This window comes from Tiliqua scincoides, chromosome 7 (genome assembly GCF_035046505.1).
Source record: "Tiliqua scincoides isolate rTilSci1 chromosome 7, rTilSci1.hap2, whole genome shotgun sequence".
NCBI classification, from domain to species: Eukaryota; Metazoa; Chordata; class Lepidosauria; order Squamata; family Scincidae; genus Tiliqua; species Tiliqua scincoides.
In genome coordinates, this window is record NC_089827.1 from 8,021,846 (window position 1) to 8,037,288 (window position 15,443).

General features: G+C 42.2%; 1 protein-coding gene across 2 annotated transcripts in view; it reads right to left on the bottom strand.

Moving 5' to 3' along the window:
• The window catches only part of PLXNB2 (plexin B2), a 364,491-nt gene that overhangs the window by 242,929 nt on the left and 106,119 nt on the right, over positions 1-15,443 (bottom strand). The gene's annotated exons all lie outside the window — the stretch shown is intronic.

Here is a 15,443-nt window from a genome sequence, read left to right on the forward strand (position 1 = left end):
AAGAAATATTTTCTCTTGTCTGTTCTAACTCTCCCAACACTCAATTTTAGTGGATGTCCCCTGGTTCTGGTGTTATGTGAGAGTGTAAAGAGCATCTCCCTATCCACTCTGTCCATCCCCTGCATAATTTTGTATGTCTCAATCATGTCCCCCCTTCAGGCATCTCTTTTCTAGGCTGAAGAGGCCCAAACGCCTTAGCCTTTCCTCATAAGGAAGGTGCCGCAGACCTGTAATCATCTTAGTCGCTCTCTTTTGCACCTTTTCCATTTCCACTATGTCTTTTTTGAGATGCGGCGACCAGAACTGGACACAATACTCCAGGTGTGGCCTTACCATCGATTTGTACAACGGCATTATAATATTAGCCGTTTTGTTCTCAATACCTTTCTTAATGATCCCAAGCATAGAACTGGCCTTCTTCACTGCTGCCGCACATTGGGTCGACACTTTCAGCGACCTGTCCACCACCACCCCAAGATCTCTCTCCTGATCTGTCACAGACAGCTCAGAACCTTCCACTCTGACTCAGATGCTACCTGAAGATTCACTTCCTTACTTTGTGGCCAAACTCAAGAGGAAAACCATGCAGTATTTATGACTATATATGCAATGCTCTTATCTTGTTACATGACTTTTTAAGGATTCTTGACAGGCATTAGAAGTTGCCTTAAGGCAAAGAAGTTCAACAATTACTAATTTTAGTTACCAAGCTACTACATTCAGATGAAATGTTATAGGATGACATCTTTGGAAAAAGTTAATTTCAATCCTAAGTGAAAAGAGATATTGGCTCTCAAAATTGTTGGTTGATGCATAATTAATTCTTTTAAAAAGCCCTTATAACTACACTGCAGTCATGGACGTCTTTTCGGTGAGGAGAGATTGGAGAGATAATGAAACCATTTATCTTAGAAACAGTGAGTGAAATGAGGAACAATAAAACTATAAAGAGCGATATCAGAAAGTACTACAACATCTCTCTCAACACTGACTGCAAAGCTAAATCAAATTATATGATTTGGGATAAAACATTAAGCTGTTTGATTCTTTAAACTAATGGGAATGAGCGATGCTTTTAATGAATGCGACTACCATTTGAAATGATGTCAACTTGGCTTATGGCTATGTTCAAGAAGCCAATGTAGTTCAATTTAGCTCTCAAAACTTACATTCAAGTTTCTACTTTCAATAAGTCAAGCAGATTTAACAACCGCCAGGAGACGTGCTCATCATCATGATTTAGATGGTCTGTATAGTTTAAATTAGGACCAAAAAAATAAATCAGACAAGGTGTTTTCCCCAGGCTGAAAGGTAACCACGATAGCTGGCAATACTACATTAAATTTATATAGCACTTTCAAAGCACTTACACAATCTTCAAAATCCTTACAATGGAGAAATGAAAAACCTCAAAGTGCACACATCAGCCAACACCTTTCAACACTGTCCGGCCAACTTATTTAACTCATTCAAATGCTTAGCAATTCTGTGCTCCTCTGAGATCTCTTCCCCATTTTGATAAGTGGTTGTCTCCCATCTTTCTGTCTCAAAATCAGTACCACAACCTTGTAAGATGGGCAAGTGTTCCCCCCCCCCCAATATTGCAGAAAAATATTTTCCAATATTTGGAAAAATGTGATTTGGAGTTACAACTCAGCTGCTTTGCAGCCATTGGCTTTCTTTAGTTGAATGCATTTAGAATCAACTCACCAGCATTCAGAAAAGAAACAAAATGTGTAAGTATTAAATGATTCAGTTGTATGTAGCCCAAGAAGAAAAAAAATCCTAAAGTTTTAAATAGGACAATAGTTCAGCTGACATACAAAATCTCTCTCTCTCTCTCTCTCTCTCTCTCTCTCACACACACACACACACACACACACATACACACATACACACACAAAATTGTTAAAGGCATTTCACCATTTAGTTTTGCAATCTCTCCATTTTTTCAACAATGAACCCATCAGATAACTGAACCAGACTCAACAAATGAATCAGAGGCAGCTAAATGAGTATCTCCATGTTTATGACAACTACTGCCGGTTTTTGAGACAAAACATGCATGAAAGGTTCACTGCCTTTATATGCCTTATAACAGGATGATCTGTTGCAGGACCACCACCGCCCATGGATATGGGAATCTGCAGATACACTCATCCTGGTCACTTCTGGTTTGCTCGTCAAACCAGAAGTGGCTTTCCTCCTTACCCATTGGCATTTGTGGCAAGTCAAATCCATGGATGCGGGATACAGGTTTCATACTATACAATAAAATACTATTGCTTGGTTTGTTGCAGTATGTGTTACATGAGATTTCGAAGTCCAAATTTAAGCTTCTCAGAACTTGCAAGCTTGGATAGACCAGGCAATCATTTTGGTTTATAGCTCCTAAGGTGGGATAGCTTATGCTTTATACCTAGTGATAGTCCTTCTGAACCAGAAGATAAGGGTGGCTTATTTAATTAAATATTAACTAAAGGCACTCGGTGAAAAGGAACTCTCTAGATAAACTGGTTCATTATAATTTTATATAGTGCTTTGATTGCCCAAAGTGCTTTGTATGTACTCTCCCAGGAATCTCTACAAGCACCAGTAAATCAAGTTATTCTATTACTGCAGATTGGGGTGTGTGGGAAGGGACATACAACAAAGGGTTTGTTTAGGGCCATCTTGTGCATTCAAGGTTGAGGTCACCTCCAAAATATACAAGACCGAACAGCAAGAATTCAAGAAGAATATTGCCAGTAAGGCTATAACCTTTAGCCAAAATTATTTACTGCAGTAATTCCCAAACAGACACCACTAAGGATGGATAGGTCTGCCGTGTCTCTGCAGTGGGAATGATTGAAAGATTCAGTCATAGTAGATGCAGTGAAGAAGCAGAATTTATGTGCTCCCGGTGAAAGCCGACTGGAAAATAGGCAAGGCCAGGGCGGTGAATCATCCAGAGATGCTGTGGAAGCCTCATCTATGGGTGAATATTTTAGACTCACAGACCCATCGTTTTCAGTCGTTGTCCCCCTTGTGAGTATGCTTCATACTAGTGTTCTCACCACAGTTTGGGTATTCTTGCTATGTGGATTCTATTGTCAAGAAACATTCACAAAGAAGTGTGCAAACCTTTTCTATTCCTATTTTGCCACACATACCATTGTCTGATTCATTGGGTCACATGTGCACAGCCTCTTTCCCTTTTATTCTTTTCCTCTCCCCCCCCTTTTTTTGAAAAAAAGGAGAGGAAACTGAACCCTGCAATCTTGTCATCATACTGTCAGTGACTTAATGGCCATTGCCATGAAGAGATTCTTATGTTATATCTTTTTTAAAATAGTCAGGGTATCATTGAGGCCTTTCAAGGATAATAATGCGCTTTTACCCTGCAATTAAATCAATACAAAATGTGCAGCTACAATACCAGAATCAGCTGCAACCTTTCAGTCACACAAGCATGGCTAAAGTCGTGTATGTATGTGTGGGGGAGGGGGAGGTTTTCCCATCATTGTTAAGGGCATAAATAATTTGTTCAATTCATAGCTTCTTCTTCTGCCTCTCTTTGCTAAATACAGAATAATTTGGAACTCAAATGTTTCTGCTTTCACACACAGCACAGCAGAACTGGTTGAGGCTCGTCTTCAGCTATCCAAAAAGCCCAAAGTTCCTCTATTTTATTAGTGCAACATTTTTTTCCCCAAAGCAAACATGCTCATGTCAGCAGAAAACAAAACCCCTGTTTTAAAAATAGAAGCACCACTGGGATTTCATAACCATTGTCAGCAAGATGAATTCTGCAATACTTTATTTACAAAGATTTTCACCCTTTTCCCCCCATTGACAGATCTTGTCTGCCAAGCCGAAACACAAGCGTTACAGACAAGTTTATTCAGCTAGAGAACAAAACAAATGCTATGGATTTTTCCTAATTTTAATTCCAATGTAATATTATTGAAGTTCATATTAGGCAGAAATAATAAGATCAAAATACTTGCACACTCAAGTGAAAAAGTGTCAGATCAATTTGACTTTCATAGGAATGTAAAGATGCTCCACTTTTCAGCACAAAAAGGCGGCAAAATAAACTATCCTCCATATACCTCCTATGAATTACTCTCCTATGTTTATTCTATTATAGCGAATTCACTATTACTTGTGACACACTCCTCTTCTGCCTATGCCTCAGCCCTCTGGTTTGTCAATTATTAGGTTTCCCAAAGAGCATTATGTGCTTTTGAATTCACCATAGGCATGAATGGCTTTTGCTTTTCTTCTGGGAAAAAAGATAATAAATCTTACATTCTCACAGTCAGTCTATACCAGGAGCCTTCAACAGTGATTTAGGCCTTAAATCTCTAATTAGTTGTGGTTTCGCCCATTTTGTTTTCTGGCTCGGATCTCCATAGTTTGAAAAGTAGCCAGGGGTTCAGAATCCCAAGAGAGGTAAATGGATCCCACTGGAGACTTCCGTTTTAGAAGAGCTGCTTTGACAAGCCCCCCCAAACCTTCAGAGGATCCCCTCTCTCTGCCCATCCCACTTGCCTCCTCTGCCCAGCTGCATCACTCCCTCCACTATTTGCCTTGCTTCACCTTCTCACCGTCTCTTTCCATCTCTTCCTTTTAAAAACTGAGTACAGGTGGACACTTATCTGCAGATTCAGAACCCGCAGATTTGACCCACTGCAGGTTCCAAACCCGCAGCTGGAGGACCCACCAAGGACCTTCCAGACATGATCAGCACCTCATTCCAGTCATGTTAGAGGCCCTATTAAATCACAACCCGCAGATTTAATTATCCGTAAGTTTCGGTATCCATGGGGGGTCCAGGAACGGCTCTCCTGCAGATACCAAGGTCCAAACTGTGAACACTGTTACCATGCCTCTCTCTCTTCCAATTGGCTTGAAAGGAAAGAACAAAGAGAGTAACACTATAGCAATGCAGGCTGATTGACCACTCACTAGCCTCTCCCCCTTGCCTTCTCTGCTCTTTAAGGTAGGCCCCGTGTTGTAGATTGGATCTGAGATGGGGTCCCTGCTCTTGACTTTGAAGATGACTGCTCCAAGCTACATATAAAAATTAACAGTGAAAAGAACCTGAAAAGGAGAGAACAGGACATATTTTTAAACATGGAGCTTTTTCTAAGTGTGTCTCCTCCTTTTCTCTGAATGCAGCTGAAATATTAAAAAAAAAAAAAAAAAAAGGAAGATTTGTTGGAGAAGCCTGACGGTTTAACTGGACTACCCATCATTCCATCTGTCAGTTTGTTATACAGTAACTCTATTGAACTTACTGAACTTTGAGATATCAGAACAAAATTTGGTATACACATTCATGTCACAATTCTATGTTCCTGCTTTGAACAGCAGCATAAAGCCTCTTTTTCAAAGGGGCCACAGTTCATTGGTGGCATTTCCAGGCAGGGCTGGAAAAAGCCAAGTTAAACACTGGAGAGCCTCTGACTGCGTAGGCCAGGGTGTAAAATATACATCTCATGCAGAGATTATATTTTACAGCCTACAGGATAATTGGAGTCTCTCAGAGCCACCCTTTCAGCAGCGCTGTTTTTGCCGAGGCGTCACTTCACAGAGCACCTCTGAACTGCAGAGCTGCAAAATGATGCCTCGGAAGAAGCAGCACTGCTGAAAGGGTGGTTTGTGCGTTAATTGGTCTCTTCCAGCACCACCATCAGCTGCTCAGCACCTCTCAGCGGCTGAGCTGTGACATGATAAATTAGCAGAAGCAGCACTGCTGAAAGGGCAGCCCAAATGATAACTGGGCACTTCCAGCACAGTGATTGAACTCTCCCATATTTTGAAAATATGATAATATTTTCCAAAATATAGTATATTATGCAAATTTGCATAATAAAACCTGATCTTTGAATTCAAGTTCTCTCTCTCTTGGCCTCATTCTTTAGGGAGGGTTTCTGCTTAATACTGGTTTATTATCCTGTCTCAGTTCCCTAGTTCCAATGCAGCTGTGTGCTTCATTGCATTGTGAATTCCCTCTGAAGGTTACAGTAAGACGCTTGTGTTCCTGTACCTTTAAGGAGAGAAACACCTATCTTAATAATTCCCCTAAAACCAATTCTGTTTGGTAGCAATACATCCCTAGTGTCTATGTGCTATTGGATCCTAGACAAAGAAATTTACAGCAGCATCTAGGAAGGTTAAATATATTTTTAGCCTAAAAGCAGGGCTACTTGAACTGCGACCCAGGGGCCAGATTCGGAATTTGCGTGGATTTGTCCGCCCAATGAGTGGACCATTCAGTTCCACCCAGGTGCTGTGTGATGTCCTCCATGATTGGGGGACGCCGGGCTCTAGGCAGTTATGCCTGCCTAGACGTCCTGTTGTATGGCCTTCTCGGTCGCGAGGCTGACAACACGACTACCCAGGGCATCCCTGCCCCCCAATCATGGAGGACATCACTCGGTGCCCTGGCTAGAATGGAAAGAAGCAGTCTAAACGGGGACTATTTTTCTGTAACACAGCAGCTGCAAGTTTGGGCACTGCTGGCCTAAAGCATAGAATCTAAGAAACTGATCCCAGCTCCCAAAACTACAGTTTTAGAAACATTATCTAGCTCTACATTAGCTTATTAAGCTAATAAGGAGGTGATTCGCAATTCCATTAGTTACCTTTGTTTCTGCTCTTATACAGATAACCCAGAAAGCTATCTGCATTGTGAAAGTTAAAGGCCACAGCCCTGCAAGGAATAATTTTGCGATAAATTCATGAATGTCAAAAGATCATAGCATTATCCAAATGGTACTTGGTACACAGTAACACAAAATTATACTCAATCTAAAAGCTTCCCTGACAACCAACTTCTCTCATATATACACACACAAATAAGAAGTGACAGGGTAAAAACTGTGTCCTAAACATACACTGTTATTGTTCACACTAGTCCTTCTCATCCCTGGACAAGCGATGTTCTATAACAAAACAACAAGCTACTTTATAGTACACACATACCCATGATTATGGTTAAGAACATGAGAACAGCCCCACTGGATCAGGTCATAGGCCCATCCAGTCCATCTTCCTGTATCTCACAGTGGCCCACCAATTGCCCCAGGGAGCACACCAGATAACAAGAGACCTGCACCCTAGTGCCCTCCCTTGCATCTGACATAGCCCATTTCTCAAATCAGGAGGTTGCACATACACATCATGGCTTGTAACCCGTAATGAATTTTTCCTCCAGGAATTTGTCCAATCCCCTTTTAAAGGCATCCAGGCCAGATTAGGTTTAGAAGGCAGTTTCTATTTGACAGCATACAGACAACACCTTACTCTACTACACAGTTCCAGAAACTGTAGTCCCAAAGGATAAAGTTTTGCCCTTACCTACATTTCTCCTTCTTGTGCTAACCAAGATTAAATGAGACCATTGCCTGAATGTTTCTCTCCACTGAACCTACAGGGAGTTTTTCCCACTGACAGAATGTTTTGTTTGCCGGCCGCATTTTCACTCTGCTAGAATTACCGGCAATCTCGCCCGCATCCTCTGGGACTTATTCATCTGCCATAATTAGAAAAAGACAGCATTCCATTAGCTGGCCCTGCAATAATAACTGGCAATAAACTTATGAAGGCTTGTGTACCAATTTCTGGGAAGCGAAATGTAAAATCTTTAAAATGAAATGATGTGGGGAGGGGGAGGACGGCTTGCAATATGCATACCATTAAAAACACTCCAAAAAGTTAACAGATTTATGTTAACTAATAAGTTCTAATTGAACAAGGATGCCTGAAAGAGTAGCAGTATTCTTTTGATGATGTTCGTGTTTTCTCAAAGTGCCTTTGTCAAAACTCTTCTCCCTCCCAACTAATCCCCATCAACAATTCCCAGGTGAAGAATTTTATCAGCAGCCTTTGGGATATGAATGCATTTTTAATGCATTCTTTCTCAACAGCAGTAAAAGCCTTCACTCTTCCTATCAAATGCCAACTAATTTTCAAAAGCTAACGGGTGTTTCATTGAGTGTGGATTAAAACACTATTGTGAACTGTTAAAAATAATTCACTCAAATTAGAGAATTGTTCAAAATACTCTATGCAATAACCTTGAGAATGTAGCTTGTCTTTTAAAACAAAATGAGCTCTAAAAACAAAACAAAAACCAGACGCTTGAAGCTTTATCAAAGTCAATTTCATTCTTTAAGAGGGAATCTACTAAATCAGCAGTTCTCAAACTGTGGGTCCAGGACCCATCAGGGGTCATGACCCAGTTTTTGTTGGGTAGTGATATTAACAGGGTAGATTAAGCTATGTGCATCAAATGTTAAACTGCTACTTAAGGGGTAGAAGCACAGCTGCCCAATCACCATTATAGCCAACACTCTTGGCATTTATAAACCAGGCAGCAGACTCTAGGTTCTCTAAACATTTGGGAACCACTATACTAAATACATCACACATTCCTCTGAAATTCAAAGAACTTTAAAAGTGAATTACATTATGATATTATGATTTATTCTAAGATGGTATTACATTATGATTTATTCTGATATGGTATTTTCTTAACAGGTATCAGTACAATGAAAGTAAGTATTGCTATTAATAAATGCATTTTTTATCAGGGGTTGAGGGGGTTTTCCAGATCGAACTCCATTGATGGAATCATATGACAAGATTCCCAAGACACTTAATATATAACCTGAGTTCTTCAAGACTCTAAAAATAATTGAGCAAACCAACTATACCATCTGAATGGGTTGGGACAAATAAAAACAGCTGGTACTTCTCTGGACTGAATTTACAATACAGGTTTTGCAGTGCTCATCTCAAGCCAGACGCATCAAGATTCCTCCACAGAACTCTGCAGTTTCTTCTGTTATGTCAGATCTGTTTGGGAGCCACTCTACATTCTTCATTCACTCTATATCCTGAATATGCAGCTCATCACAAGTGACAAATGAAATTCAGGGTCCAATCCTATCAAGCACTGATGCAAGCTGTTCCAATAGGACATGCATTACATCCTCTGGTGGGAGGGGGCAATCATGGAGGGCTCCTCATGGTAAGTAAATGTTTGTTCCTTTATATCAGAGCTGCACTGTGGCTGTATCAGTGCTGGAAGGTTGGATAGGATTGGGCCCTCAGCCTCAGTATATGTTTCAGAGTTAACATATTGCACAGTTAATCACCCTACATAGGGATCAGTCCTGTACAAGCCTTTGCTCTGAGCTGGCTCTCCTGAGAATTTGTCAGGTGGACATTTTTCTTGACTGTCCCTAACCGGTTCATGAGCTTGGCGGCATTGCTTGAAAGAGTCATTCCAAAATCACTGGCATTCAGGTAACAAATTCCCATTATATCATGCAAAGTATGTTTGCTAACCAGTAAAGAAGTCAGTTACTTCATAATTTTCCAGAGCTAATAGGATCATAGGAAGTTGTCTTTTATTAAGTCAGACCATTGGTCCATCTAGATCAGGGCTCTCAAGACTCTGGCCCACGAGCCAAATCTGATGCCCTCTGTAACTCTTCCCTGGTGTGAACGGTGCTTACTGTTCCATGGGGGAGCCTTGCGCTTATGGCACCGCTCTCCCCCCAACTACATCCCAGCTTGCCTCATCTGCCCGGAAATCCAGGCCCAATGGCAGTTGGGGCAACAGACTCCGGAAGCAAGTCAGGGCACAGTTTGGGAGAGAGTGGTGCTGTGACCACGAGACTCACCAGCAGAACACTTTGGAGACCTCTGATCTAGATCAGCACTGTCAACAGACTAGTAGCAATTTTGCTTCCCAGTGCCCCAGTAGGGAGACCACAGCATGAGCCTCCAAACAGTGGCAGGAGGCTCTGCGCGTTGGGCAAAGCAGCAGCAAGTGAAAACTGCATGATGCGGAAAGCCTTCCCGCCTGCCCTGACCCACATACCGCTGTCTGGATGTTTGCAACAACCTCCAAAAGCAGAAGTGAGTGGCCAGTGACCATAACACCACTCACTTCTGGGTTCTGAGGGCACTGATCGCAGCAGCGGTAAGTTGGGGAAACGCTGAGTCAAACCATTAGGTAGGTTATCGCATATTACTGATAAAAATAAAACAGAGCTAACACCACAGCTGCTGTCACTATCCAATAATCCTCTGCCAGTTGTAGGTTTATGTACAGAATTAGCATGGGACAATTATGATGTGGCTGACTTTTGCGCTAGATGGCAAACATGCTTTTCAGGATACAATAGGAGTTTGTTACCTAAATGGCAATGATTCACATGGCAGGTAACCTTTTAAAGAAATGTCACCCAAAAAAAGAGAGCCAGAAACATGTCAAAAGTCTTTGCCTTCAACTCACTGAATAGAACAGGTTATTTGATTCCACGCAGAGAATCAAAGCCAAAGGTGAGATGGAGGAAATTGGTAGCTAGTTTATTTTTTACTGAGCAATAGGGTAGTATATGGCCTGTATACATTCCTTTTATCTCCACAAGTTGAAGAACTTATTCACACATCCCAGGGTGTTGCCTTTTTCAAATCCCACTCACCAAATATGGTCATTTCATGCAAATAAATTGCGGCTAGCTGTCTGAGACATAGAACGCCTTTCTTGATTCTTTTTTTTTTTCCTTCCGTAAGTTAGCTAACCAACTGGAGCTCTGAGTACCATACAGAGGGTCTCAAAAATGCATCCACTTTTTAATGATCTCTATTTTGTACACATTTCATCATAGAAAACCTACAACACTCTAAAGGAAGCAATGGAAGATGTGTGGAACCACCCCAGCACACATACTGGTGCACAACTGCAGATTCCTTGGTCAACAATGTCAGTGGTGTATAGATGTCAATGGGGAACATTTTGAGCATTTGCCCTAATTTGTTAATTAATTGGGTCAAGCAACTGCTTCTGTGTACACAATATGAAGTATATATGTGTTATCACATATAATACATTTGACACTATAAAGTGTGTGTGCATTTTCTTGAGACTGTATATAGTAACTGCATATTTGTTTTGTAAATATGACCATCAGTGACCATCTCAAGAACGGTGGATTTCAAATTAATTACCAATTAACAATTGACAAAATATAACTTGCTTGAGATGCTTGGCAAATGCAAATGAACTTCACTTGCCAAAACATTCACCTTTCCTATTATTTCATAGCCCATCTCATCAGCTAGACTTTTCAAATTTTATAATTTGAAATTAAAGTCTCCTTTGTAGTCACTTTAACATATTAAGTGCATTTTAGCTTCAAAGTATCCCCACATTTTATGCCATCATGGCCCTCTCACCCGTACCTCTGTCTTGCTGTCTCAAGAAACAGTCTGCAGATGCTAACATGAAGCAGATTGGAGGCTGAAAACAATGCAACACTAGACCTTCACAGAGACAGCAAGATACAGGAGACAGCAACAGGAGGGCTGCAATCAGAGACAGGCAAGTCATGGGTGCAATGGGAGAATTTGTGAACCATGGATAAGTGGGGCTATGGACATGATGAGCTAATTTGCTTTCAAAACTCTAGTCTAGATCCAGACTAAAAAAAAAGATGCCTAAGTACTGAGCAGTATTATCTACATAAGAAGCATGAACACAGGGAAAGTTTGGGGGAGCCCTCTGAAATTCACAAAACTGCACAGCTTCAAGGTTTTGCCCAAGGAGATGTGCCTCTCAAGAACACTTCAGCAGGAGGTTTATACCTGGGCTTGATTTCATATACAGGAAATGGTAGAAGTTGAAAAAAGCACCAAGGCTGCTATCCTAGATATACTTTCCTAGGAGTAAACCTCACTGAGCACAATGGGAGTTACTTCTAGGAAAATGTGCATAGGATTCCACTGTAAAGGAAAGCCCAGATGATTTTTTCTAATGAATGCAAGACCCCGTGTAAAAAAAAAAGTTAGATCTTTTGCAAGCTGTTCCATGACGCTCTTCCACTATGTGCAATTATGACTACTTTGTAAATAGCTTGAACAGTACAGACAGCCTGTGGATGCATAATTAACAGAATCTGTGGGTCGGGGTCCCCACCTGACCTCCAGACATGACTGGAAGCATCCTCCAGTTGCATCTGGAGGTGTTCTGAGGCCCCCTCGGAGATATCAGAAAGGCAGTGGGGGACTTTCTGAGGCCCAGAGGGGTTGCACGTGTTTTTGACATGTCTGGGAGGTACAATGAGGCCCAGGGAGGCCATGTATAGCCTCCCCAGGCCTTAGAAAACCTCTTGGATACAACCAAAAGACAGTTCTGGTCATGCCCGAGAGGTCAAGTAGTGCTCTCCAGCGTGGGTTCAGAACCCTGTGCTGGAGTTCAGAACCCAAACCCGTGATTAAAAGGGCCCACCTGTACCTTTTTTAACTGGTTGAGGATTCATGTGTATTTTGTTCTTCAATATGTGGGAAAGCACTGAAGCCACAGATCCCTCTTGCAGATGTCCTAGTATCGCAGCTGTGGTCTACCTGTAGGGCGCTTTCCTTGCACAAGTTCACCATAGAGGAGATCCTTTGGGATCCGGCCATCATCTGCAAGGACATCTGCAAGAGGGATCTGAAGGCCTTAGGAGTGGACCTCAACAGGTGGGAAACCCTGGCCTCTGAGCGGCCCGCTTGGAGGCAGGCTGTGCAGCATGGCCTTTCCCAGTTTGAAGAGACACTTGGCCAACAGACCGAGGCTAAGAGGCAAAGAAGGAAGGCCCATAGCCAGGGAGACAGACCAGGGACAGACTGCACTTGCTCCCGGTGTGGAAGGGATTGTCACTCCCGAATTGGCCTTTTCAGCCACACGAGACGCTGTTCCAGAACCACCTTTCAGAGCACGATACCAGTCTTTCGAGACTGAAGTTTGCCAACATGACTGAAGCCACAGTACTCTTGTTGGTGTTACAGAACTAAAGTGCCTCTTGAGTTTTGAGTACGTATACTGTACGGTCATGCAAACCCCACCACATTTCTGTGCGGTACATCTACCGCATTTCTACATTTCCTATGTAAGGACTCCAGCTATGTTTCCTTACATTTCAACCACACTGACTGAATTGGAAGTTTCATAATTAAATTTTCTCTGCAGTTGTTGCATTTCAGGTGCTTGGAAATTACTGGCAGATGTTTCCATCAAATTATTCCTAAGGGGACATTTAAACCTGTGCTGCACTGTCTATACTAAAAAAAAAAAAAAAAGTACTTTGCATGCAGCTGGCTATGTGCTTCATCACAGAATATGCTTGCTCATTAAACCATCATGAATGTCAAATTCAGAGAAGTTTGTGTCTGCATTATTTCATTCCTCTTGGAAGATACTCTCTTTCCCATGACTACAGTTGTCATTACTGCGGTGGTTCTCAAACATTTTAGCACTGGGGCCCACTTTTTAGGACGACAAGCTGTCAGGACTCACCGGAAGTGATGCTATTGACGTGGAAGCGATGTCATAGCCGGAAGTGATATCATCTAGCAGGAAAATTTTGAACCCCATACAACAAAATCAAATCAAGTAAGTTAAAAGTTTACAATAAGTATAAGGTTAAAAAAATTATTTAAAAGAACCCTCCTAAGTCTCCCAAGCAGTTGCTGATCTGTTTTTTTAAAAAAAAAAATTCCCCAGACATCTCAAAGGCTGCAATCCTATCCACACTTACCCAGGAGTAAGCCTCATTGACAATCATTGTCAAAGCAATATACAGAGTAGTCTGTTCAAAGTACAGATCTGTCACATTTCACCAAATGCAGACACATCCCATGGTAGCATCCAATCTCATATATTAAAAATTAAATACACACTGAAATGAATGGGGAACTCACCTGAAATTAGCTTGTAACCCACCTAGTGGGTCTCAGTCCACAGTTTGAGAAACGCTGCATAACTGTATCTTCAAACTGGTGCAATGAAACATTCAGGTATACAGAACAAGGTTGAAGGAGCTAATGAGGCTGCCAAGTTTGTACACTTATGTACACTGCTTCCTTATGTACACTGTATGGCAGGTCAGCTACAATCCAACTCTTTCAGGTTAAAGGCTTTAGCAGGCTAGATAAAGTAACGGGACTTATGTTGCCCAGCTTTGGTATACAGCAGTGTGCTACAGGAAGAGTTGATATATGAGCCTTGAAAAGTTCAGTTGCCTTCATACGAAGCAAGACAGCCCTGTCATCACAGAACTCCAAGAAAGCAATCCAAGAAGTAACTTTAATCAAGAAAAAAGTGCACTGAAAACTCTGGTCTAGAAAAGCAATCGCCAAACTTCCAATCGCTACGCACCATAAAACCGGTTCTTGTTTAGACTAGAACTTACTGCCTCCGCACAGTATGACTGCCATGTAGATCTGGGCCCAGGGACGCTCTGGGCAGTCACGTCTCTTGCTGGGCATTCCAAAAGGCTGTGCAACAGGATAACCGGGCAGACGCGATCGCCCAGGACATCCCTGTGTCCGGATCAACATATACATGAACAAACCAGAAATGGAGGTGGGGGTAAAGTGGTAAATATGGCACACTCTGAAATGCGCCATATAAGCGGCCCCTCCTGGTGTCAGAGCCATACAGGGCAGCAATGGTACTTGGCATATGTATATTCCAGACTGTGATGCCTGCCCAGAAATCCGGGCGCAATGGCTGCCAGGTCAATGGAACCTGGAAGCAGCAGGCCAGAGACCAGTTTGGAGAAGATCGGTGACAGGGGAGGATGGCTCTCCTGTGGAACAGTAAATGCCATTCATGTGGGGGAAGGAAAAGGCAGGGGGCCGGATCCAGGCCATGGGACAGGATCTGGAGAGCCCTGGAATAAATTATTCCATAATTTTAAAAATGGAACCTCATGTTCAATTCACTATACCACCCTATATAGGGTGGTATATATCACCCTTTATATCACTTTATATATCACCATATCACCCTTTTAAGATACTATGCCATAAAATACAATGAAATCTGAGATCAGTGGAAAGCTCAGCTATGACCAAGACAACACAATGGTTTGAAAATATACGATAACACCCCGATGACCCTACTAATAAATTACCCTACCCCCGTGGCACACTGTGGACCATTCACAGCACACCAATGTTCTGCAGCACATTGGCTGAAAACTGCTGTACTAAATGGTAGTAGGAACAGGGAAGGTCCATCCATGAGATCCACAGATGCAGCAGTTTCAAGCAGCAGGTTAGATGAACGGCAACTTGATGCAGGATGCCTTGCATTCCTTAGTGCACCCACTAAGCCTCTTCTGGTTCTCTGCCTGCGCAATCACTCTGCTCACTTGCACAAGAGGAGTGCAGGGCAGCTTACTTCCTCCTCCATTGCTGAAAATTAAAGCAGCGGCTCTATAGTAAAGGTGGCTGCAATACAGAACCTGGAGAACCATCAGCGAGCAAGTCCCCATCTCCCTAACACCTCTGCTGCCTGAAGTTTCTTCAGAAGAGGTTGGATATAGGGGGCCTTGAGATCAGAATAGGAAACTCTCCTTCTCCCAGGATACCTCCTGCCTGGGGAGGGT